General features: G+C 36.1%; 2 protein-coding genes across 2 annotated transcripts in view; one reads left to right on the forward strand and one right to left on the reverse strand.

Moving 5' to 3' along the window:
• The window catches only part of LOC309506893 (uncharacterized protein), a 129,251-nt gene that overhangs the window by 46,280 nt on the left and 57,595 nt on the right, over positions 1 to 25,376 (reverse strand). The window lies entirely within an intron of this gene.
• tmem220 (transmembrane protein 220) overlaps positions 1 to 25,376 on the forward strand; it is a 98,574-nt gene that overhangs the window by 11,560 nt on the left and 61,638 nt on the right.

A 25,376-nucleotide genomic window follows, 5' to 3' on the forward strand; every position in this document is an offset into this window, starting at 1 on the left:
AAGTAATCTTTTATTTTGTTCAGAAGAGGATGCCTTACAAATTCAGCTATTTTATGATGATTTTGAGACTGCTAATCCTTTGGGATCTAAAAGGGGCTTACACAAATTGGGTGCTATCTATTTTACATTAAGAAATTTCCCCCCCAGTTTTTAAGTCCTCATTGGTGAATATTCATTTATGTGCCCTCTTTCATGCACAGGATATTAGGCGCTATGGTTTTAATTCTATACTTGGGCCTAGTTAATGATTTGAAAGTACTTGAGTTTGAGGGGGTTAAGAATCCAGTGACTGGAAGTTGTATTAGGGGTACTGTTGTTCAAGTCACTGGAGATAATCTGGGCTTGCACAGCTTGTTTGGGTTTCTCGAGTCATTTGGGGCTCTATTGCTGTCTTTTCTGTCTTCTTGAGAAAGATCACTTTCAGTCTGTGAAGATAATTCTGAGGTTGTACTAAGAACATCTGAGATGCATGCTCTGCACTGTGAAACTTTACAAACTAATTCTACACTACCCCATGTGTATGGTGTAATAATAATAATAATAATAATAATATGTTTATTTTCTATGGCGCCTTTCAAGAACCCAAGGTCGCTTCACAATGCAGTACAAATAGCAAACAAACAGCAAGCAAACAGATGCAAAAGCCATCTGCTTATAACAGACAAACAGATGGAAACAAGCATACACTAATTGACATGAATCAAAGAAAAACATATTGTACAATTTATCAAAATATAAAATTACGACAAAGTATGTAGCAAATAGAGCTGAGAAAGTGGAGAACAGAGAAAACAGTGTTGAGGATGATTTAATGGGCAAGCTTGAAAATATGAGTTTTAAGTTGTTTTTTGAAGGTCCGGATGTTGTCGGTCGCACGAAGATTCGGGGGCAGCTTATTCCATAGCTTGGGGCCAACAACACTAAAAGCCCTACCGCCCACCGTAGAGAGTCTGACCCGGGGTACCACGAGTAGGTTTTCAGTGCTAGACCTAAGGTCCCGAGTTGGAACATATGGCTGTACCAAATCAACAAGGTATTTGGGTGCCGGGCCATGTAAGGCTTTATATACTAGGACTAACAGTTTGAATTGGATGCGGTTTATGACAGGAAGCCAGTGCAGTTGGTGAAGGATAGGAGTGATATGGGCAGATTTTTTATTATATGTGAGGGCTCGAGCAGCAGAGTTTTGTACCATTTGAAGGCGATGTATTGCTGGGTAGTCCGCTGTATAATGAATTACAGAAGTCCAATCTGGAAGTGATGAAAGCATGAATAACAGTTTCCGCATCTATAAAGGTAAGAGAGGGGCGAATACGAACAATATTCCGCAGGTGAAAGAAGCATGATTTGACAGTCTGACTAATGTGTGAGTGAAAGCAGAGCGTGGGGTCGAACAAAACTCCCAGATTCCGTACAGTTTTTGAAGGCCTAATCTCAATACCATCTATATCAATAAAAATGTCATGTCTGGGTGAGCTCTGTGATCTAGGGTTAATCAACAGGATTTCGGTTTTACCAGCATTAAGCTGTAAAAAGTTAGAGGACATCCATGTTTTAAGTTCGTGGAGGCAGGAGATAATTGAAGAGGGTGGAAAAGATGAGTTGGGATTGATCGTGAAGTAGATTTGAACATCATCAGCGTAGCTATGAAAATTGAGACCATGCTGTCTGATGATCTGGCCTAATGGTAGCAAGTAGATTAGAAATAGAAGCGGACCAGGACAGAGCCTTGGGGCACACCGTGAGAAACAGGCACAGAACGTGAGCGATTCTTACCTATCTTAACAAATTGTTGTCTATCACATAGATACGAGGTCAACCACTGTAGTGCCGCACCCGTGATGCCTATTGCAGACAATCGTGAGATAAGTGTTGAGTGGCACACAGTGTCAAATGCTGCACTGAGGTCAAGTAGAACCAGGATACTATGTGCACCCGAATCAGAAGCCAGAAGGAGATCATTTAGTACTTTTAGAAGAGCTGTTTCTGTGCTGTGGTATGTACGGAAACCAGATTGAAGGGGTTCAAAGAGATTATGTCTCTCTAAGTGTGATTGCAGTTGTGCCACAACTACCTTTTCAAGTAGCTTGCCAACGAAAGCGAGGTTTGATATTGGTCTATAATTGCTATGAGTGGCGTTGTCGAGGCCGGGCTTCTTGAGGATTGGAGTAATGGCCGCTACTTTCAGATTAAGCGGAACAGTGGCAGTGGCAAGAGACCTGTTAATAAGGTGGGTAATAGGTTGAATGAGTAAAGACAAATGAGTTTTTAAAAGGTGTGTTGGAATAGGATCAAGTGTACAGGAGGTAGAATTTGATTTGTTAATCATTTTTTCAACCACAGATGTATTAGTGAGTGAAAAAGTGTCTAGCGGACAACCAATCAAATATGGAGTTGAAGGGGTAGCGGCAGTAGAAGAAAACGACTGATAAATGTCGTCAATTTTTTGTAGGAAAAAAGACTGAAAACTTTCACAAAGATCAGCAAAACCAGTAAGAGCTACGGTGGACGGTTTGACCAGTTTATTTATTTCTGTGAAAAGAGCTTTAGGTTTGCATTTAGCTTTGTTAATAACAGTAGAGAGATGTCAATAACAGTGTCAAACGGACATGTTTGTTAAATTCACTCAAGTATTTCAACACCGCCAACAATTTCGCTGTGGATATAATGCACAACATTCTAGAAGGAGTTGCTCAGCTAGAGGTAAAACTTGTTCTGCAGTACATTCAGTGTAATTTTCTGAGCGCTGATGATATTGCTGGTAGAGTACATGCTTTTGACTATGGTTACAATCTCAGCAGAGGAACCGTCCTCCAGCTGTCAAATTGTTCGATGGAAGCAACGATTTGGGTTTAAATGCAATCCAATCTTGGTGCTTGTTGCGCAATATGCCCCTATTATTTGGTGATTTAAGTCCAAAGAGATGATAAACACTGGCATCTACTTTTGCAGATTGTCAAAATTGTATTTTCACCATGCAGTCCTAATTTTAATAATTGAACATCACCAGCTATTCAAAAAATGATTTCCCAAAAGAAATATCCTGTCAACGCATCATATAATGATACATTGCCCACAGTATAAAAAAAAAAAAATTGGACCAATTCTTCACACGTGGTGTATGTGTTATGCACATTTTAAACGCAATTAAAAAGTTTCAAAAACATCACCATAACACTAGCCACAAACCACCAATTTTGTATTGTGACGTATAGGAGTCTTTTAGCCAGTACAGATTGTCGTTTGGCCCAGGAAAGATGGTAGAACTCTGTGAACTTAAATGTGGCCAAGAGATTCCAAACTAGGAGTGTGTCAGAAGTTGTCTATTCTGTAAAGTGGATCAAACACCATGGCACAGAGTATCGCCCTGACTTTATTATCTGTACAGACGTAGCATGTGAGATGCCAGTGTTTTGTAAGATCAAGAAGACTATTGCTGTGAAAGACGAAAATGTGCTGTTGTGTGGAACACTGATGGAAACTATATGTTTTGATGACCATTACCATGCATTTACAGTCAGACTGCATCCAGACAGAGTTTTTAAGGTAGTGAATGTTAATGAGCTGTGTTCTTTCAAACCATTTGATCTTCAGATGAAATATGGTACAACTGATTCTGCACTGCATGCCGTATTGCCATTTACAGTTTTTCTCAGTCACTTTGGTGCATTTCTCACATCACTATTTACATTTGCACAACAGTTAATGCAGTTCTCAAAACAATTAGTACAAACTGCAAAACCTAGTTGATAACCTGCAAAAGCGTGTCACTTACTCAAAATGGATAGCTCATTCCTCAAAAGCAAGTATTCATGTCAATGAAAGTGTCAGTGTCATCAAGATGAAAAGTCCTGACACCATCGTTTATTAACAAGATAGTCAAATGGCTTTGTCATGTTTTCATTATGACAGTTTACTCTGTAAATGTTTTCCAATGCAAAAAAAGTCAGATCTTGGTGACACTACCTGAACATGCTCAAGACAGCACTATATACTATTTGCACAGCCATTTGAAAAATACTGTAAAGTTACAAATTACTGTATTTAGTGAGGTAACAGTGAGTACAAGACACTGAATATGTATGTTTCACATTTTTACTGCATATGCTCTTTGCTAATGTAATTTGTTCACAGCATTGTGCAAAAGAACAAATACACCCTTATTTACAAAAAACATAAACTCCCTTTGGGTAGAGCTGTGCACAACTGGAAACAATATTGCAGTACATATTGGAACTGAACATTGGTTGCAACTAATGCTTCACGCACCCCTTCTCATCAGTGAAAGCTAAGATTCACCTGAGAGAAATTGTTCAATTTAGGAGACATTTTCAAAAAAAAAAAAAAAAAAAAAAAGATTAAAAAAAATGTGTCAAATTTGCTTGACAGATTTTGACAACTAGTTCAACATTTTTGTATGTAATGACTCAAACAATGAAATGAGGACTATTAGTTTTACATGGAATGACTATTCAGCATTCACAAGTATAGTTAATTTTGACTGACATGACATAAGCAAATGATAATGTTATAAAACAGCAGAGAGTTGTATGAAAGCAATTGATGCATGTCCAAAAGCATTTGCAATTTGTTGGAAGGAATGAGAAACTGCTACTATGATGTGCACAAATGACTAAATGTTGTGGAGGTTGAACTAACTGTTGTGCAAATGTAAATAGTGATGTGAGAAATGCACCAAAGCGACTGAGAAAAACTGTAATGCAGATGTGATGTATTTTTGTTCATGCATGAGTGTTTCCTGAGCCTGAATGTTGTTTTAATAAATGTTTTAAATGTGACATTGTTGAAGTTGTTTTCTTTGTTTTGAAAACTTGTTTTAGGTAAGAGTTAATTTGACATTGTAGAAGAGTAATTGTTTTACTGTACTTGCACCACAAAGAGAAATACTGACACTTATTAACCGGTTGCACCACAAACGGGTTTTAATAGAATATAATTTTTCACTATAAAAAATGTAAATAAACTCTACATTAGTGAAATATTAACACCAATAAGAGTTAATTTCCCCCAGTGTTAAACTGTGGTAACACTATTCCGTGTAGAGCATCCAAAAATGTACTATTATGAAACAAGTGTTTGCCATTTGATGCAAATGCTTAATTCGGACATGTGTTTATGGCATTTTGAATGCAGTGTTACATTTTGTAGGAGATATGAGGCATTTTGTATTTTGTGTGTGCAGTTTTGGGAATTGTGTGTAGAGTTTTGAAAAAAGGAGACAGTTTTGAAAACGTGTGTAAGCAGTTGGAAAAAAACTGTAAAAGTATATTAGCATAATGTTTTCACAATACAACTTTTAACAGACATTAAAATAATCATTCTTTAGTATATTTTCTAAAAATATACTTGAAGTGAAAATTCTTTAAAAGAACACATTGCTTAAATTATATTTTAGGTATATTTTTTAACTGTGTGCTGAAAATGATTATTGTAACAATGCATTGAAAGTATACATTAAGGAAACTGGATATTTTTATGTTCTTGGAATGTTAATCAAAATTCCTATAATGTTGAATTTTAAATCAAAATTAAGTTGAAAGAATGTTTGAGGAACATTATACCTTTTAAAACACATTCCTCTAACGTCAAGAAAACTGGACATTTTTCACGTTCCCAGAACCAACACTGAATATGGAGAACGTTCTTATAACAAAAGTCTGTTAGCTGGGAAAATAGCACACTTCAAGTGAACTAATCATTAACAAACAAAAAAAAATCCCACCCGGGTGAGATCAGATAATTTGTAATGAGGGTAGTAAAAAGTAATGAGGTGTGTGTGTGTGTGTGTGTGTGTGTGTGTGTGTGTGTGTGTGTGTGTGTGTGTGTGTGTGTGTGTGTGTGTGTGTGTGTGTGTGTGTGTGTGTGTGTGAAACAATTATTGATAAGCTGATTAAACACAGTTTCACAGCACTAACTCTCTACAAACAAATGAAACAGACAGAAACACTTACAGTAAATGATGAAGATGACACAGAGCAGGATCACGACTCCAAACACGGCTATTATCATTATTTTTTCAGACTCTTCATAATGTACAATATTTCTCCAAGCACGGCTCAAAAGAACTGAAACAGAAAAACAGCAAACCTTAAACCACTGGGCTGTTGAACGCTTGATTCTGATTGGCTGACGACATTCTAATGTATGTGATTATTCAGTAAAAGCTATGCAGCAGATCAAGGCAGGGTTTGACTTGTGCCAAAGCTCTTGGAGGGAACATACATGCACAGAAACTTGTCAGCGCTACCTCAAAAGTTTATCCATTAAATAGTTTCTGAAACATAACATTTGCGAGGTGGTAATGTCGATATTTTTAGTAGGCAACTGGTTTTACATTAGATGCACAGACTCTGGTAATTGACACATGATTTATCTCTCTTTCAGAATGCTGATTTATAAAATAATAATAAACTGCATTACCACCAAACATGATTTTTGAGTAAAGATAAAGTAGCGGCACATGATATGAAGCGTTAATCCAGTCTTGTTATTTTTACATCACTGCAGATTATTTTGAACTATTTTTGTTCATTAATGACAGCAAGATAAAACACGTGATCATATGGAAGAATTTTTAGATTTACCAACCTGAAAAATAGACGACCATAAAAATGATAAATTCAGAGAGAAGAGAAAAGAGTTCTGTGAACAGAAATGATTTAAATCTAATGAATATAAATAACATTAGAGCAAATCAATAATAGTTCATTTCCACATTGTTGCACTTGCACATTCATGTTAAGTAAATGTCTAAATAAAGACAAATAAAATAAAGACAAATAAATCTTATAAAGATCACTGATATAGAGATTAGGGAGATGTCAGCCATTATGTGAAGACACCTGCATGAAATAAAAAAATTTCAATAAAAAATCCAAACCTGAAATCTTCTTTAAATACGGTGCAACATTTATCACCATCAGAGGCCTCAGGATAAAAAGAGCACAGCAAAAGATCGTCTCGTACAGAAATCCTGCAACAAAACCAGATTATTGTGTATTGATTGGCTTGTGACCCTTTGACAGCTTTATGCTAAAATATTGTTCTATGAATGTTTTGAGAGCATTATGTTAATGTTTTCTGTAACTCATTTTATTTTTGTTACCAGAATGTTCTCCAAAAGGTAGGATAACACTCTCTAAAAACATGTTAAACATGTTTAGTGATAACATTGATAGAACATTATCCCCTAACATTCTTATAAAGTTTTAGCGGGAAGTTTCCCAGCAGACACAGAACTGAACCTCTTAAAAGAGGTTTAGATGTCGAAGTTTGTTTGAAAGTATAGTTTGGTTTGGTCACCATTGTGGAGGTCTGTGTTTGCTTTAGTTGGGCTCTTTGACCTTGACTTTTTGATATTTGTTTTTCTCTGGCTGCTGTAAGTGTTTGTTATAGCAAGAAAAAACATGATAAAGTATGTTGGCTACTTGTTGATAATTGATAATAAAGACATTTTCATAAAGTAGCATTCTGATTTTCGTCAATTTTACATGATCATAACAATCCAGTGTTTCTGAGATCCTGCAGCATTTTAATCATAAAATCTAGAGTATTAAATATAAAAAACAAAAACTGTGCACAATAAGTTTCACACCATTGAGACAAACACAAACCTTTTTTCAACGTGTAAATCTCAATAATGGCGACATGCTTCATGCCGCAATGCATTCTTGGGTGTATCATACAAAACTCATCAGTGGCTCCCAGAATGCATTGTGGCATGAAACATGTCACTGTTATTGAGATTCACACGCTGATTCTTGAGGTTTGAGTGTGGCTGAATGAAACAGTAATTCAAAATATTTAGTGATTTTTTTTATATACTGTACAGATTTTCTTATTATAACTCTGTTGGATGCTATAGAAACATTATTATCAATTATATTAAATGAATAACACACATGACAGTCTAAAAGAAATCAGCTGAACAGAGCACTACATCGTCATCATCAAGTAGCTGACATCATCTGATCACATTTTCTCTTACTGTTCTTGCCATAACAAGCAGTTACAGCAGCCAGAGAAAAACTAACATTAAAACATCAAGGGCCGTAACGATCTAAGCACAGGTCTAAAGTGCACGGCGCAAGTTCACTTAGGGCGTGTCCAAATACACTTTTGCTAGTTTAACGACGGGAAAAATGGTCAGTGCTCCCGGCGCATGGTCTAAAAGGGTTGTCCCTATTCTCTTAATGAGTAATGGGTGTGTTTTGGGATTTACGTGCGTTAAACCAATCAGAGTCTCATCTCCCATTCCCTTTAAATGCCAGTTGCGCTCACGCCATGGCGGATTGCTATTTACATGACGGAATTTGATAGTGGAAAGACCGAAGCCGTCTCCAGAGCGCAAACGGATCTGCTCGTGCGCGAGGTAAAGGTGCGCAAGCAGATAATCTACGGGACAAGCCGGATTCCACCATATCTTTATGTACACAATAATAATCTTTTACATTGTAATCCTTTTATTTTAAATATTTGGCATGTTTGTGTGCTGCTGTGCGTCCCTGTGTGTTTAATAAGCAGAGTGTACGCGTATTGTGGACCTGCCACATAAAAAAAAAGTCTATATTTCTGTTGCCTCAAAATAGCAACGCGCCAACAATGCACCAGAACACACCTCATTTTCAGACCAGCAGCCCATGGGCGCAAATGCATTTGCTATTTAAACAACGTGGTGCAGGATAAGAAAATTATAACTGCGTCGGACTGAAACTAGCAAAAAACACTTGCGTCGCGCTTGGCGCTGCATTGCTCCGGGTGATAGGGAGATAGCGCCCCAATAGTCAAACTGACCAACTAAAGCAAACACTGATCACCATAATGGTGACATCAAACCAAACTATTATTTTAAATAAATAATCAACATCTAAACCTCTGTTAATCTCAATAAGGACTTTTGTACACATATGACAGAAGAGAGGAGGTTGCTAATACAACAAACAATTTCAGGAAAAAAATAACATTGTGATGTGCAGAATTAAATTTCAATAGTACATTGGTTTAATTTTTTGTTTAATGAGATCTACTAATATTGTTAGTGTCAAAATTTTCACGTGCTATACACATAACGAGCTCAGCAGCTTGATAAAACACACACACACACACACACACACACACACACACACACACACACACACACACACACACACACACACACACACACACACACACACACACACACACACACACACACACACACACACACACACACACACACACACACACACACACACACACACACACACACACACACACACACACACACACACACACACACACACACACATTTCAGCGCTAGAATGCCTCTTATTTATCAAACGAATAAAATGAATGCCCTGCTAGTTAACTGGAGATGTTTTATTTATTTGTATTAGGTATGCTATATGCATCCGAGATGTTTCAAAAAGTGGTGGGGACAATTTCGACCCTGGCAAAAAGTGGTGGGGACATGTCCCAACCGCAAATTACGCCTATGGCGATACCTATAACTTACTAGTCATTAATCTAGAAGGTGGATGTGATTTCAGCATGTTTCATGCATATGCAACCCAGTTAATGTGGGGCTTCAGGATCAAAACGAAACCAAACAATTATAGACGTGTTACTGTTCAGAGCGCTTGACTGAGTTCATCGTTGGGTAAGACGTTTCTTGTTGGGGGGGATGACATTCGTTCGGTCTTTTAATAATTTTGTTTCTCCTTAAGGTGTTAGGGATCTCTGCCCTCTGCCCTTTTTCAGTATCGAGTGTGTTTGAGGAATTGCTGACTTACGTTTGTTTGTTTACATTTGTTTGTTTACGTTTATTTTGTCTTATCACAAGTTTTCATGTGTGTTGTATTCGATCCCTGCCGAGCATTGCTCAGAGCATGATTGGGCCTTGATTTCGTTCTTTTATTTATTAGGATTGTGCCTATGATTGGCTATGTGGTTTTGAATAGACTGTATGATATTAATGGACTACTTGCATAACTACTTCTGCGTTCTAGTTAGTACATATGGGGAGTTTCCGGTTAGAGCGTTCAGCGCACCTACATACATGAGAATGCAGATCATCACTATGTTTTATGGCTGCCAATTGATTAAAACAATGAATAGCCTAATGATCTCTTTATATTAATTATCTTGAACCTGCTGAAATGTTCCTATAAATATATTTTCTTTCCAACTGTGCATTCTGAATAATAAATAGGCTAACCTGAAGCAGTCCTATATGCTCCTCTTCTCATTAACAGTGTTTTTTTTTCTCTTTCTGACATTTCATGCCTGTTGGGTTTACATTTTTAAATGAAATTGACTATTAAAAGGATTGCTTGTATGTGCTGGTGTTTATTCCAGTCTTTTAAAATAGTTGAATGAATGAATGCTTGCGAGGTGCCTGTAACAATGTTAAATAGGTTAGGCTATTTAATCAATAACGAACAGCGTAGAGGAGAATGACAGACAAAAACTTTGAATATTACAGCATTTTGGGCATAAACATGTTAATAGTGAAAAGATTGACATTGAACAATGACACAGAATTATTAAAATATTTATTCCAAATAAACAAATGTTTGTGGTTCGTACTGATGTTATTCATCTGTTCTCACACACTTCAGTATCGTGGTCACTAGTTCAAACGAACACTGACACCTGTGGTGAAATAATGGCGTTTTTTTAACCCCCGCTGTTTTCTCAGATCGACTTGGGTTGGATTAAAACTTTGTGTTCCGATGAGTTTGGAAAATTCTGCACGCAGTAAACATCAGAATATACCTTCTCCTGTCAATAGAAATTGGCAAACATTTTTTATCTTATTGCGGACACTCATTTTAGGTGGCGTTTGTTCAACTCTTTGACTACAGTACATTGAAAGTAAACATAACCGGAAATAAGTGAGACGTACTATTTCCAAACGGAAGTGCGTCACGAAGCTCAGTGCAAGTGGTTCATTGTTGTTGTTGTTGTTTTTCATGTATTGATATATCCATGAGTTGGATATGTAACTTTTTATTCCCAAGTCTGTCAGTCGGAATACAAGATTGTATTGGTTGTTTGTATAATAATATTATTACCATTATTCCTGTTTCTTTCATTTAATTGGATAATTTTTGTGCAAGTTAATGTATTACTGTGCTGCTTGTGGTATTGTTGAGTAATTATTATTTTTGTTAATTGTGATCCCTGATCTTGTGTGTGTGCGTGCGTGTGTGTGTGTGTGTGTGTGTGTGTGTGTGTGTGTGTGTGTGTTTTCTCTTGTGAGGTGCTGAGGGCTTCATGTAGAGATCTTCTGTGTTGTTGGTGAGCTGAACACTGTGTGCTGTGTTCTTTTGTTGCTTTTTTTCCAGAAGTGAGTGTCTGTTTTCCTGCCCTTTAGCCCTCAGCCTTATCTCTTGTATTTAGAGTGTTTATTTTGTTGTATTGTTGTTTTTGTGTGTTGATTTATTATTGTTGATTAACTGCGATTCCTATTGTTTGAAACAACATTTCATGGTCAGACTTTGGGGGTGTGGCTTTCATACACTCACGGTCTATTTTAATGTGATTGGAATTAATAAAAAAACTTTTTTTAATGGCATTCATGTCTCTGTTCCTCACTAGTGCAACAAACCTGTGTGCCTTAAATTAGAGTTTACTTTCATTCATTCTGTGTGTGATGTCAAAGTGGCGAAGTCTGTTCACTTAAAGCTGAATTTTTATTGAGCTGAATAATGACACTATTGGCTTGTTAGAGCTGCTTTTCAGCAGAATTTGAATTTGTTACTATAGTGAAGCTGTTGCGAAACAATCTGTATTGTATAAAGCACTATATAAATAAAGGTGACGACTTACCGCTACATATTTACAAAATAAACAGAAATGCAAGGGTGAAAAAATATGTGTCTCTCAGAAAAAAAACTGTTTTGATTCCTAAGTGATCAATTTATTTTTAAGTGTTTTCACACATGATTATTGGGTGTAGGTTAATCGTAAATGAATGTAATTTAAATGGCAGTGTTTTCTAAATGAAACACGAGCTGTTCGTTTTGAATGATGTGTGTAATGTAGAGAACTTTGTTTAGAGTTTTGCTAAAAGTTTGTTTGACTGAGTTTTGCAGACTTGATCTGAAGATTCGGTACACGAGTGAATGGTTTCACTGAGTGAGTCTCAAGTTCCACTTTTAGTGTCTAAGCAATAAAAAATAAAAAACTATAAAAAAAAACAAATATGGTGTAGTGTCATTTTGAGATGTATTGATTATAATCGTTAGAAACAATTCAATTCACATTTATTTGTATAGCGCTTTTCACAATACATGTACTTTCAAAGCAGCTTTTCAGAAAATGCTTGTGTCTACATTACAATATTAGAGTGATTGTTATCAGAGGTGAATGTCTAAGTTATGTATTTCAGAATTGTACATCACACAGTTAGCTAACAATTTATTCGTTTAAAAAATATATAAATTTAAAGCAGAAACAATGAACTCATTGAAATAATGAATACATGTTGTTAACACATGATTAGGATATATATAAAAATGAGCATTGGTGGAGGAATGAATCTAGAGAGAAAATAGAAAATAACTTCAGTTTAATTACAGTTTTTGCCTGTTGCTTGAACACTATAGACCCATGCTTAGACTAAAGTAACACAACTTGAAGCTTTTGTTACCTTAAACAAAAACGCTGCTTTGCACTCTAGTTGCAATTCTGCAACACACTTACTCCTTTATGCAACACACTTGGTCCTGCATACTACTCTCTATTTCATACATAAGACACTTCGTTCAAAAATGAAATCTCAGGGTGCCATTTGGAAAACACATGTATCCAAAATACAAAACACATCGGGTAATTGCAACCACTCAAATACACACCTGAAGGCACTTACTTGCAAAACTGAACACCAATCAGCCAGCTACAAAAAGAGGAGGAGGAGGAGGTCAAGGTTGAAGAGGCCATGCACGGACCCCTATTTCTGATGATATAAGAGCAACTTTGGTGGACCATGTCATCAACCATGGCCTGACTATGACGGAAGCTGGGCAGAGAGTCCACCCACATCTAAGCCGCTTCACAGTGGCATCTGTAATAAGAACATTCCGACTAGAAAACAGGTTTGTCTTCACCTCTCTACCTTCTACTCTACTCAGATGGTATTTACAGCACTGTACTGCAGTATATCACATTACCACATCACGTGTACAGGGTATTGCGGGGTGCTAATGCTCCTTTTGCAGCCAAAGTGGTAGTTTTTGTGAAACATACCATGATTCAGGGGCGTCGGACTGGGGGTAAAACCAGTACTGATTACCAGGGCCCCAAGGGGAGAGAGGGCCATCAGGACTGCCTAGAGCCCAGGATCTTGTGCTACGCCCCTGCCATGATTACTTACAGTATATTGAGATGTTTCAGTACAGTGGATGATACAGTATATACAGTAAAGTACTGTAAGAAAAAGAAGCAAACCGATGACAATTTGTGTTTGTATTTCTCTAGAATGACTAGAAGACCTTCTGGGGGGAGGACGCCGACGCCAACGCCTGTTCACACAACAGCAGGAACTTGCCGTTGTGGACCTAGTGAGGGCAGACAATGCCATCCGTCTCCACCAGCTACGACAGAAAATTCTTGCAGACAGGCAAGTGTTCAACAACATAAACCATGTGAGCATCACCACCATCAGACGCATCTTGGGAAAACACAACATCACCATGAAGGCAGCTCTACAGGGTCCCATTTGAGAGGAACAGTGTCAGGGTCAAAGGACTTCGAGCTATATGGCGTGTATATGAACAGGCCTGCGGCGACATTCAGGTGACAGCAATCCATGGATGGTTTCGACATGCAAGGGGATATTTTCCCCGGTGCTTAGTGGGAGAAGACATTGCTTGCGATGTCGATGAGGTCCTGTGGCCAGACCCCAACAGACGGCGGGATCCATGAGCCCAGGTATGCACAATTGCCATGATTTTCTGTGTTTACTGTATAGTGTTTTTTCTATTATTATAATTATTATTATTTTTTGCTTTATCTGAATTCATGTTACTGCAATGTACAGTGCTGCAATGTACAGTATTGAGTAGGCCTATTTGCTTTTTTGGTTGTTTGAAAATGTGCCTCCTGAAAATATGCCTTCTGAATAAACAGTGAAAATCAAAGACTGCAGTGTTTTATATAAAGTAGACTAGTGTGTTCCCCCTGATCTGAAAATGTATGCATATGATGCAAGTATGTGTCATTTTGTCATCAGAGTTACATTTTGACAAAGGAATGTTAGGTTTTGATGGCAGAGTTTAGGTTTTGATAGTAGAGTTTCAATTTGACACAGATGTGAATGGTATATTTCCCAGCGTTGTGTCATGTTTACTTGTGTGTAGAGTTTTGTCACAATGAGCGAAGTTTTGCAAAATGTGTTCAAGCAACGGGCAAAAACTGTAAATGAGCAAATTAAGATTGAATTAAATATTTATAATCGTTAACATACACATTTATTCATTTAGTGAAATTTTTATCTAAAGCAACTGACAAATCAGGAATATACCTTTTCATCCATATTTTGTAACTATTTCATAATAATATTCTCTAATCAGTCTCATTTAAATGAAATAATGTTAATTATTAAAAGCCCTAAATTAACTTCAATACAGCCAAAGACAACATTTTCCATAAAAGTTCAAGGCTCACAACATTTCTAAACCCTTATATCCCTTTGGGGAGGCACTCTTCAGATTTTGGTAGCCTGAAATGAATTTAACTAGAAATGAACTGAAATACCGATGTAAATCCATATACGCCTCTTAACATTTTCTCTCTCTCTCTCTCTCTCACACACACACACACACACACACACACACACACACACACACACACACACACACACACACACACACACACACACACACACACACACACACACACACACACACACACACACACACACACACACACACACACACACACACACACACACACACACACACACACACACACACACACACACACACACACACACGCATATGCAATCTCTATCACAACAGTAAATTAAGTAAGAAAAACAACAGTCCTTTATGGGGGGTGCAGCACCGATTGTCTTTGCCAAACGTCAGAGGAACAGGCGAGGTGGAAGAAGAAAAGAAGAGAAGTAACACACTAGAGATGTGGATCAGCATTAACGTCATCCGTATCCACTGTTAAAAATAAATGATCCACACACTCCATTGCTGCTCACAGTTTTTCTGAACAGCTAAATCACATTTCTTGAAACCATCACTCACTTTCTCAAAACCTTAAACACAAAACCAAATCTTCAAACCACATCCACAGAATCTCGGACTCTTCTGGCAAAATCAAACTAGAGCCTCAAAACCATTTTATCTGAGCTCAAAATAAAACAATAATTTCAGATCTTACACACAGCAAGTCAATATTGTAAACTCTACAGATCATTCCTTAGACACTACATCAAAAATGGAGAACACAGAATCCAGAGCATGAAGTTACAGGAAAAAAGTATGTTGAAAAAATAAATAAATTTTGAATTATGTACTAATATTGTAACGACAACTTACAGTATAAGGTGAATAAAGTGTATACTGTATCCACTGCACGTATAGTATTGTACTGAATATTGAATAGTAGGCCTATCGAATGTCTGTATATTCACCACTTGTATACTGTGAAGTGACCCAACTGCAAAAGCCAAAAGGTTACAGTAAAAAACTCTAAATGAAAGCATGTTACAGTCACTCAGAAGAGTTGTGCGACTGCTAGATCAGGGTCAGTGAGAGAGACTGATTCTGCTTCAGTATAATGTCTTTATAATGTCCATGCTGGGTCCGGCCAGAGGACTTTATTCACATCTCAGACAATATCATCTCTGCAGGCGAAGGGAAAAACCCTAAAGCAGATCCAGCCTTGACAACATTCTCCACACCTGCTCTTCCTCATCCTCTTCATCCTCGCTCACCTCCTCTTATACACACTCTTCATTCTCTCCCTCTTATACTCTTCCTTCTCTCCCTCTTATACTCTTCCTTCTCTCCCTCTTATATTGTTTCCATACATTGTTGGTTTCAACATTCAGTGCAACATTTTGAGTAAATTTTGGCTCTGAACTGATTTGTTTGTACAGTTGGTTTTGTCACATCATTAGAAATAAGTGTAAACCATTTTGAGTCGCTGTGTGTAAACGATGACAACTGTGTTGTAGTTGTGTTTAACTTTCGCCTGCGTGTGTTTAGCGTTTTGAAACATAAGTGCATCACAGTGCGAAATGTGTTTTAGTGAGTGAGAATGTGTTTAGGGTTTTGAAAAAAAGAGTGCATGAGATTTGCAAACAGTGTTTTAACAACATGAACTTGTTTAATGTTTTACAGAAAGAGTGATTTATTCGACATTATTGCTTTAGACTATTGAGAATTTGGTTCAGAGAATGAGGTTTAGTGTTTTAGCAATTCAGAAAACTGTAAATAATAAAGCAGATGCATAGCCTGTGTTGTCTGCAAATTAGTGTCTGATGAACGAATAAGCTTTAAACATGTTAATATGTCCAATCATTATGTTCTGAAAACACTTAAAATGATCATTATGTTATGAAACACTCTTATCAGAATAATCGCTGTTAAAGGCACACTATGTAAGATTTCTGGATTAAAATATCCCAAAACAACTAGAACAATGTTGTATATTTTACACACGCACACACACACACACACACACACAAACGTTTACTTAACTATCTAAATGTGGACATTCCATGTTTGCTGTAAACTGTACATGTGTATGCTCCTTTGTCTTCAGCTCTCAGATTGTCCAGACGGAGGGAGAAGTTTCCATGTTGAATCTGATCAGTGAAGAAATGAGCTCTATCATGATAATCCTGCTGCTGGACCTCTGCTCGACTCTCACCATCTTGATACAGATGAACCAGAGTCTCTGAGTCTGTTCTTCTCCATTCCACCTTCAGATCCTCCAGATCCTCCACTGGTAAAGGTTCAACACTATAACAGCGCAAAACCACTGAAGATCCAGGAGGAACAACCAGAGGAGCAGAGGAAACTTTCACTGTCAAATGAAAAACAAAACAAAAAAAAAACAAAAAAACATTGTTGCTCATAACGTGAACTTCTGTTTAAGCAAAAGAAAAGTGAAAGGTGTTTTGCACATGAAGATGCAGTATCGAGAGACAAGATAAAGCTACTGTAGTTCTACATAATGCACACTTTTCTTTTAATTATCAGTCAATTGATTTCGTTTGAACACGTGATTATTCAAAAAAAGATAAAGTTTCAATATAAGTTTTCTGTTTCTTCCTGTGCATTTGTGTTCATCAAACTAGCAGAGCAGAAGTGTGTGATCCATATGCACCATGGGTAATTTTACACTAGCTACACTAGAGGAAGTTGTTTAGTTGTAATGTATATTTTAGTGGCATTGCTGCCAATAACAGACACTAAATGATTCCAGAAAGTTTGATATTTGATCAAATGTATTGAGAATAAAGTGAGAACATCACTAACAACAGAACGGAAGAGGCCGTGGATTAGTATTATTTTTCCTTTCTCGTTTTCTCGTGATCTCTCCTCAATTTTCTTGTGATCTTGACATAACAAAAAATGAATAAAATAATGAGTAATACAATAAGCTTTGAAAATAACAATAAATCATATAAATTACTGACGATTTATTTAGAGTCAGTAACCAAAACATTTTATTTGTGTAAACTTATTCTAGAGCTTCTTGGATTTGACCAACTTTGTTTATTTTTTAAATGTTAAATACAATTATAATGTAAAATTTTATATATGCAACTTAATCATATTTAATTGTTTATAATATAACATTTAAGGCACAATATGTATGATTTTTGTACTAAAATATCCAAAAACCACTAGCATGGTGTCATATATATATATATATATATATATATATATATATATATATATATATATATATATATATATATATATATATATATTGTTGACTTGTGTTCTTACTTTATCCTAAATGTTTCCAACAATGTTTAATTCCAGAGAAATTCACACTGTAATAAATGTTATGTGCTACTTACTTAAAATGATGGTAACAATATTACACATGATATTTTTGAGTAGTTAAGGCTTGATTTCTCTCATGGAATCTACCTGAATTAATCATGTAAAATCCCCTAAACTATTTAGTCTATGGCACAATGAATTTAATATATTTTTAGTGAAATGTGCTTTTTTATTTCAAGTTAACTCTCAAAATTGTGTAAATTCAAGTGATTGGAAATGACATGTGTCACGCTTGTTCTGTGTTGTTCCTCTGTCACCAGTCACATGTCTGTCTATCAGTTCAGTTGATCACCTGTGTCCTGTTAATTATCTTCATCTGTCTCGCCTGTTTCTGTTCATCAGTGTAGTATTTAGTTCCCTTCAGTTCAGTTAGTCTTGGTTGTCGTTGTATACTCGTGTTTTGTGTGACTATCCTGCCTGTCTGTACCGTTGGAAGTATATCTGTGATTAAACTCTTACATTGGAGCCTTCAGCCTTATCGTCTTCGTCTGCCTGCACTCACAACCCGTGACAACATGTTTATAGTTGAAATATATTGTATAATTAAAAAGACTATATGCTGCTGGACAGCACAGAAACAAACTTGTAACTACACTATCATTATATCAAAGTTATTGCTCAATGAACAAAACAACATATTTCAGGATATTAATACAGTTATTCACAATCTAACCATAAGCCCTACTCTTCTCTTCTGCACAAAGGCAACGATCAAAACTTCAACATAATAGAAACTCTTTCACATGTCAAACATAACTGAACATTAAACAGATGTTTCCCTTTACTCAAAAACACATAAAATATCACTTTATTAAATATTTACTCTTCATTTCCAGCCAAGTGCAAAGCATGCTGGGAACTAACAATGCACTCAAAAAAAAATTTTTTGTCTAAAAATAAGATTTATGTATTTGAATTGCATAACAAATTTCCATGCATTTGGATTACATAGTTTTAACATAAACCAATCAATAATCTGAATGTGATTCATATTTTTAAGTCACATCTAAATGAAACAGATAAGATTTATGTAATTGTATTAATAAACTGAATGTGATTTATATTTGTCAGTCGTATGTAAATGAAACAGGTAAGATTTATGTAATAGTACACAGAAAAACGCCCATGTTAAATCAACACTGCTCAGTGTTCATATGTGTGCACACTACAGAGGTAAAGCAGTCTTGAAGTTAATCAGATAATTAACTGATGATTGAGCATTAATTATGAACACCTGCTGTTAACAAGCAGAATCACTGAAGGAAAGAGAAACACAAGAACTACAACTGACTTCAGCCACAGCTAAAGGAAGACATTAAATCTGTGAAGATCTCAGCAGAGGAGGATTAAACAACTCCACAAACAGCATTACCAGCTTCACTTATTACTAACCAGACTGACTTTATTTCATTTCCGTTTGAATGAAAACAATAGGTGTATTTTTAAGTCACCATGATGGTGGTTAGCGTTTGCTTTAGTTGGACTCTTGACCCTTGACTCTTTAATATAAAAATTCTCTGGCTGCTATAATTATGTGTTTATAAAACACGTTTGTTGGAGTAAAAAAGCCAAGAGATCAAGTGAAGTTGGCTGTTTATTGATGATGATGATCATCATGTAATTGCCTGATTCGCTGATCTTGTTCAGTGTCTAATGCTTTGATTGTATAGGACTTCTGTTTTTTTGTTTTTTTTATCCATAACAGAAGCCATTTGATTTTACAGCATGAAATCTATCAAATAATATACTTTTTTTTTTTTATAGTTAGTGCACAAAAACCTTTCATCTATGGCAATACTTAAACTCACACAGACATCAAGAAACAGCATATGAATCTCAACAATGGTGACAAAAGCGACAAAAATCCTGATGCATAATTTATTAATGCCGCAATGCATGCTGGGAGATATGGGTGAGTTTTGATTGGTGGTACCCAGCATGCACTGCAGCATGAAGCATTTCATTGATTGTCACCATTGTTGAGAGTCATACACTGATTCTTGATGTCCAAGTAATAATGTAGAAAGTTTAATGCACTAAATGTTTTTAAAATTCTTTATATTATTTGATTAACTGTTGGATCTAATGCTGTCAGGTCACATAGCTACTATAACAATTAAAACAAAATCACATAACCCCAATAATCAAAGCATTAGACACTGAAAAAGATAAGTGATTCAGGCCACAATATGATGATTACACCTTCATCAATAAACAGCCAACATCACCTGATCTCATGTTCTCTTGGCTTTTTCGCTGCAACAAATGTGTTTTATAGACACATAATTATAGCAACCAGGAAAAAATTACATTACAGAGTCAAGGGTCCAACTAAAGCAAACGCTAACCACCATCATGGTGACTTTAAAATATAACTATTGATTTCGTTCAAACGGAAATTAAATAAAGTCAGTCTGGTTAGTAATAAGTGAAGCTGGTAATGCTGTTTGTGGAGTTGTTTAATCCTCCTCTGCTGAGATCTTCACAGATTTAATGTCTTCTTTTCTCTTCAGTTGATGTCAATCTCAGGGCGCTTTCACACTGGCAGTTTAGTGCGGACCGGGGCACGGTTCGCATGAAAAATCGCTAATGTGAACGCTGTCATCGGACCCGGGTGCGCACTAGAGTACCGAACCCGAGACTACCTGGAGGAGGTGGTCTGAGCTCGGTTGCTCCCGAACCGTGGCGCGGTTCGCGTTAATGTGCAAGCAACATGGACTCGGGTGCGCGCTTGTTCAGGAAGTATAGTATCCCGCGCATGCGTATCACTGTCGATATCATTGTTTCCTCACACACGACAACCATGAGTGGCAGGGGAACGTTGTGGGACACTGAAGAGGTGATGTCTCTCACTATGTTGTGCATAATAGCACCAAAAAAACAGACAAATTCAGCTATGCTCAGTCGAGTTGTATTATCCATGCATTTTCCGTGTGCGTTTGCGATGACGTAAGATCACTGCAAACGCACCTGGGTTCGATACAACTAATTGAGTGTGAAACCAGACCAACGCTGCGGGGGGCGCCGGGAACGAGCGCACTCGGGTTCGGACCGCAGCAAACGAACCCAGTGGAAAAACGCCCTAAGGCTGTGGCTGAAGTCAGTTGTAGTTCTTGTGTTTCTCTTTCCTTCAGTGATTCTGCTTGTTAACAGCAGGTGTTCATAATTAATGCTCAATCATCAGTTAATTATCTCATTAACTTCAAGACTGCTTTACCTCTGTAGTGTGCACACATATGAACACTGAGCAGTGTTGATTTAACGTGGGCGTTTTTCTGTGTACTATTACATAAATCTTACCTGTTTCATTTACATACGACTGACAAATATAAATCACATTCAGTTTATTAATACAATTACATAAATCTTATCTGTTTCATTTAGATATGACTTAAAAATATGAATCACATTCAGATTATTGATTGGTTTATGTTAAAACTATGTAATCCAAATGCATGGAAATTTGTTATGCAATTCAAATACATAAATCTTATTTTTAGACCAAAAATTTTTTTTGAGTGTAAAAAATAAGCACTAGTTCTATTTTTTCTTAACAAGTTGGGTATAATTAAATACTAGTCACTATTGGAATAAGTACTAGTATCTAATGAATAAGTACTAGTATCTATTTAATAGGTACTAGTATCTAATGAATAAGTACTAGTATCTAATGAATAAGTACTAGTATCTAAAGAATAGGCACTAGTACCTAAAGAATAAGCACTAGCTAATGAATAAGTACTAGTACTTAATGGAATAGATACTAGTATCTAAAAAATAAGTACTAGTAGCATGAAAATAGAGACTAGTCGGTTAAAATGATTAAATGTTAAAACGGCTTGCCATAGTATGTGTGTGTGTGTGTGTGTGTGTGTGTCACGGAATTCCCCTCTGACATCTGCAACGTGCTGTTCAGACACTGTGATTAAACAACGTCATACAAAAAACATTCTATCCTTTAAAATAATTATCGTGCCAATTAAACTAAAGTTGAAAAAAAAACCATACTGTTCTCATGCTAATTTAACCAAGGTTGAAAAAACTGTGGAAGTTTATCTCACACACAAATGTTGAAAAACTATTCAGTTCTTTAAAAGAATATAAATTATTATAAAAATAAAGATCTTATTGAACCAATTATTTTAGTTTTAGATAAACAAAAATAAAAATAAAATCATCATACATTTTTAGAGAGTCACAAAAGTCATCTCACACCTGTGAAATGTTCAATAATTCTTGTAATAATTTGTATCTGTGAGAAAATGACCACATAGGCCTATCTTCAGAGAGAGCAACAATGAAAACATTTAGAAACATTAATTAAATCATTTAAAATGAAAGATTGTTAAATGAAATCTTTAAAGTTTGAATACATACGCATCTTCTATTTATCTTTTAGAAGATTACTGTAATGATTTTGTTTAACGGTGACCTAAAGTATAATTGTTATAATGTGAGACAGTCTGTTCAAAAACTTTCGATGGTTGAAAAACTGCACTTAGTCGTCTTATATCTCATTTATATGAAAAGATTCAATCATAATTTTTTGTCCATGCGGGGTTTCAATTTTTATGGCTTTCCATAGCCATAATGATTTTTGTACCGTAACTGCATATTACATTTTCAAAAATGAAATAAATAAATAAATAAATAATTTAATAACAAAGTTTTAGCTAAATAAAAACACCTTACATTTCCAGAGAGGTGAAGTAGTTCTTTATGCAACAATCCAAAAAGCAAATAGTTTAGGTTGTCAAACAAAACAGCCCCAGATCCTTCAGAGATAAACTACAGTGTGAAATAAATCATTTAAAAGCATAACCTTAAAAGTTTAAATAAGATATTTAAAAATTAAAAGACTGTTTAAATCAAATCTTTAAAGTTTTATTAAAATCATATCTTCTATTCATCTTCTTAGAAGACTTATGGATGATGTAAATGATTTTGCTTAAATTTAACCTAAGGTATAATTGTTACTAAACAGCGTCTGTTCAAAAACTTTAGATGGTTGAAAAACTGTGCTTAGGCGTCTTAGATCTTATTTATACAAAAATATTTCAAACAGTATTTTTGTCCATACAACATGTTGTCAAAGTTTGTCACAATGTTTTGTTTTAAGAAATCCGAGGAGCTACACCAATCGAGATTGGAATAATTCCATAGTTGACTTCAGACGCTTCATGCCGAAGGCATTCCCCAAAGCGTAGAGTATCAATGCAGCGTCTCGTTCCCTACTCAGGGAACGAGGGTTACAATAGTAACCCGAGGTGTTTTCATTGACTAAACTAGACTAAAATGTCAACTAAAACTTGACTGAATAAAAACAGGACAAGGTTGATTAAATATGATAAAAACTAAAAAGTACATTTGACACAGGACTAAGACTACATTTAAAAATATTTGATGAGATGATCAGTACGACCTTAAAGAAATTGTGTATAAATTAGCATTAAACATAAAAAAATAAAAAAAATAAAAAACTCTCCACTGCTGAAAACACAAAGATAATGTAATTTGTCTTTGTTCTCTGAATTAAAATATGTAATATGTAATAACAATATATTTGACTAATGCTTTAATTGCTTTAAATATTCAGTCTCAGTGTTTCATGACAGAACTGAACGTTTACTCTCATTGTGATTTAGCACTGACACACTGTGTTCCCTATCAATCAGTCACGTTCGACATTACGTCAGAACAGACTGACGAATTGGGATCTCGTCTGAGAGTGCAATGCTTCTGCACTTAAAAGAGCATTTCCCTGAAAGAGTAAACACAGGCGTGACGTTGCGTCTTTTTCAAGATCCCTGTCTGCAGGGTTCCAGACTGCGACCATTTTTTGAGAATGTGCGAGTTAAAATTTTATGTGGTCGCATTTGTGCGAGTGCATGGTCATGTACTACTCAGTTAAATTCACGGATGAATTTTCCTGCATTGAACTTGTTTTAGCGCCCGCCAAAGTGAATTTTTGTCCCGCCAAAGTCTTATTTGATCGGTGAGTAATGTAGATGAACTGCTGCGCATGACAGGGCGCATGTTTAACTGAAAGAACGAGCAGAGAGAGAGAGAGAGAGAGAGAGAGCCCCGGCCGTGCGCATGCACTCTCTCTCTCTCTCTCCGGAGCCAGGCGAAAGTGTAAACAAGACTTCACCGTCTCCAAACTAAGCGCTGTCTTGCTCTCTCTCCCTTGCACATATTAATCAAAATAAATCGAAACGGCGGTAAAAGGTCGGAAGACCAAAGTTTCATGTGGAGCATTCTGAGATTTTTTTTTTTTCCTGAATTACCGCTGGGTGTGAATTGTGCTAAATAAGTTGCCTTATCTTCTCTGAAAAGCGTTCCGGACATTCAGCTGACATAAAACAACACTTTAATTAAACGAAAAAAACTATCCAGTGATGAAATGTTTTCTGTGTTGACACAAATCTTGAATGTCCATGTCCTAACTGCTGGGATAATCACACAACGCACATGACACGTCCAATTCACGAACTAATGACTCATTTGAACCGATTCATTTTAATGAATGGTTAAAACAACTGATCTTTCCAACAGTGAACTCAGGAGACGCCTGAATCGGTGTATAACTAATCAGTAACACTTTACAATAAGGTTCTATTTATTACATAAATTACATAAAAAGTAGTTTGCTTACTCAAGCTTTAAAATAAATAAAACCGCTTGTTTTTTTTAAAAGCATATGACTACATTTTTCCACACAGTGCTATCAAGAATCGATAAGAGAATCGTTAAAGAATCGGATCGATAATCAGAATCGTCAGTGGCATTATTATTGATACAATCTTATCAATTACCATCCCTATGTGAAGACAGTAAAATTATAATCAAAAATTAAAGAACATACATGTTTTTTTTATAGTTTTTTTGAGTTAAAAGATTAAAACATCTTGCTAACATGAGGTCTTGTGTCACTGTCAGTCTTTTTACATCAGTGCAAAACTAGGGTATGCAGATTAAGACCACTATTCATCAGCATGCATTGATTAATCCCATGGCATGTAGCAAAAAAAAAAAAAAAAAGGTGCGACCAAATCATATGCTGGTGCGACCAACTGAGAAAGTTGAAGGCACCAGTGCAACCAGTGGAAAAGTTAGTCTGGAGCCCTGCCTGTCTGACAGCCACAATAACTGCCTCACAAGTCTGGGGATTAAGCCTTAACATCTCCGTTCCCTCCTTTAGGGAATGGGTGTTACATTAGTAACCTAGACAATCAGCTGTTTACAGCTAGCCTTGAAGGCAAATATGCATGAATACAAAAACAGGTTTAATGCCATAATTCTGCTCATATTTAAAGTTATTTACAAAACCAAGAA

The sequence above is a fragment of the Leuciscus leuciscus genome (genome assembly GCF_965113295.1).
Source record: "Leuciscus leuciscus genome assembly, chromosome: 1".
Lineage (NCBI taxonomy): Eukaryota > Metazoa > Chordata > Actinopteri > Cypriniformes > Leuciscidae > Leuciscus > Leuciscus leuciscus.